Source organism: Ictidomys tridecemlineatus, chromosome X (genome assembly GCF_052094955.1).
Source record: "Ictidomys tridecemlineatus isolate mIctTri1 chromosome X, mIctTri1.hap1, whole genome shotgun sequence".
In the NCBI taxonomy this organism is placed as follows: Eukaryota; Metazoa; Chordata; class Mammalia; order Rodentia; family Sciuridae; genus Ictidomys; species Ictidomys tridecemlineatus.
Genome location: NC_135493.1, coordinates 67,059,044 through 67,061,646, shown reverse-complemented (window position 1 = coordinate 67,061,646; position 2,603 = coordinate 67,059,044). Strand labels below are relative to the sequence as shown.

The following is a 2,603-nucleotide window of genomic DNA, read 5'->3' as shown; positions in this document are numbered from 1 at the left end:
CTATGACTTTTTTAGAGTACATATTATTTCAATAATAAACTTATATTCCCTATTTGTTTTGTCACAACACTTTAATAAAAATATAATGTTATGATTAGAACATTATTTCTTTCATAGCCATATACTTGTTTTCACAACTAGGATCTTTTATTTCCTAGAAGATTTAAAATTAAAATTCTTTTATCTTTTTAAGCAAAACATATGCATACATGCATTTCATGCATACTTTTTAGACAAAAACTAATTTTATTTTACAGTTTTCCTACATAAGGGGAAAATGAAATTATGGTAGTTTAACAGACTATTCTTATCCATCATAAACATACTGGTAGACATAAACATGTTTATTAAATGAAATGCATCCTTAAAAAAGAAAAAGAGAAGCCTGTATGTAAATGAAGTTGTGGCTTTAATTCGTCAGAATTTATTCTGACTTGCACCAAACCACAGAAAATCTTTTCAAGTCTAGTTAGTGTAATTTAAATGGACATTCCAGAGTCCATTCCTCAATTCCATCACAAGAACTACACTTTCTACTTTCAAAGGAATGAGGATCAGGAAGAAAGTTGTCACGTCAGCTAATTTTCAATGAATGTCAAGTCTCTTGGGGTCTAGGAACAAATACTGCCATTAATTAGTGTTGAAGTACAAGAATTTCTTTCTCTCCTCTCTCGCTCCCCACTTTGCCCTGGCAATTACCTGGGGGAAGGCAGTCCATCTCTCTGTAAAGGACAGTTGACTTTGCATCTTAATTTCCTTTCTAAACCACAGAGTGGTCATTGCCGTGAACTTCAGCCAAGATGGCGTGTTTGAAGAAGGAAGCAGAGAAATCTGAGCCTTCCATGGTGCTGTTGGTGTTCTCACTGTGCTGGCAGCAGAGGATCTGTCTGAAGGTGGTACTCATCTCCTTGTCTTGGTAGGAGTACATGGTGGGGTTCATATTGAATTCAGCAAGGAGGAAAAGGCCAGAACATCACACTATGGATAACACACATATAGTAGTAACCAGACCAATCCAGGAGTCCAGCAGGTGATAAAAGCACCAAGCTTAATGACCACAGTTTCAATAGATTCATCATGGTGTCCTGATTCTGCCAGGGTCCAGAACTGTGCTGATACATTCTCATAGTCTTCTGGGGAACATACCCAAAGATGTAAGCAAAGATAACCACCATTACCACAAAGATCACCAAAATGAAAATGGCCCAGAAGACTAAGTAAGAGTCATTATAGAGGGGTGCCATGTTGAAACAATTTTTGATATCACAGATGCACATTGGGTATAGCACCCATAACAATGACCATAGACCAGATGACTATAATGACACCATAACCTGCCAGTTGCTCATCTGTAGATGGAGCTGCATGCAGAAAACTGTAATGTGTTCATTGACTGAAATAGCCAGTAAGTTGGCCACAGATGCTATCAGGATGGTGTCAATGAGGCTTTGATGGAGGAGCCATGTGGTAATGGTATTAAGACCTGTGTTAAACATTACATGGAAGTAGACCAACCAAGCAAAGAAATCTGCAGCAGCCAAATTAACCATTAAAGTAATAAATAGGAAATGGAAGCAGCAATTGATGTAGATTACCACCATGATGAGTAGGTTGGCCAACATGATGAAGACACAAACCAGCTTTCTGACTGTGTTCTATTCTGTGGCAACATACTGTCCACTCTGGTTATAGAAGAAGGCGATAGACTCATTGTGGAAACGCCATGGTTGATTCATGGCTATGAACTGAAACTGTAAAATTACAGGGAGTAGAAGTAGATGCAGCAGCCATGATAGCTCTGTGGTTGTGGGAAGTGATCATGCTTCAGCACTATAGTGCCACACACAGGAGCCAATTCTGTAGGTTCATTATTCATATTTTTTTCTGTAGTTGCTAACCAGATCAGAGTCATACTAGGAGAAACTGTGGACCCTCTACTTGAAGGAATTTCAAACAAACTTCAGGTCAAATGGAAACTCCATGTCAGAGGGGGGCTTACATGTCTCGTTTTCTACTGTCCTCCAGTATATGGTGGAAGCTCAACAATTAATTGGGTGGCTCGCATAAGTCCCTGTCTTCTGCCTTTGACCATTAATTTTTCTTGGTTTTGGGAAGTGAACCCAAGGCTTTGTTCATAGTAGGCAAGTGCTCTACTACTGAGCCATGTTCCCAGCCCCATTTAACCACTTTTTCTATACACCTGGGAATTGAACCCAGGATCTCTCACATACTAGAAAATTCATCTACTACTGAACTATAGCCTAAATCCCCATTTTAAATATTTTTAAGTGTATAGGTCAGTGGCAGTAAGTATGTTGACATTGTTGTTCAACCATCACCATCACGTCTCCAAAAATTTTTCATCATTCTAAACTGAAACCTGTACCCATTAAACAATAAGTCTCCAATTTCTATCCTCCCAACCTCTGGTAACTACTCTTCTACTTTCTATTTCTATGACTTTAATGACTAGGTATTTCATATAAGAAGAATCATGATATTTTTCCTTTTGTATCTGGCTTATTTCACTTAAAATAATGTCTTCAAGATTCATTATTCATTTTTTTAGTTGTAAATTGACACAATATCTTTATTTTATTATT

At 37.6% G+C, this 2,603-nt stretch overlaps 1 pseudogene; it reads right to left on the bottom strand.

The window, feature by feature from the left end:
• Window positions 1-333: 333 nt before the first annotated feature.
• On the bottom strand, window positions 334-1,994 carry LOC101960785 (lysophosphatidic acid receptor 1 pseudogene; annotated as a pseudogene).
• Between the last annotated feature and the right edge of the window lie 609 nt (window positions 1,995-2,603).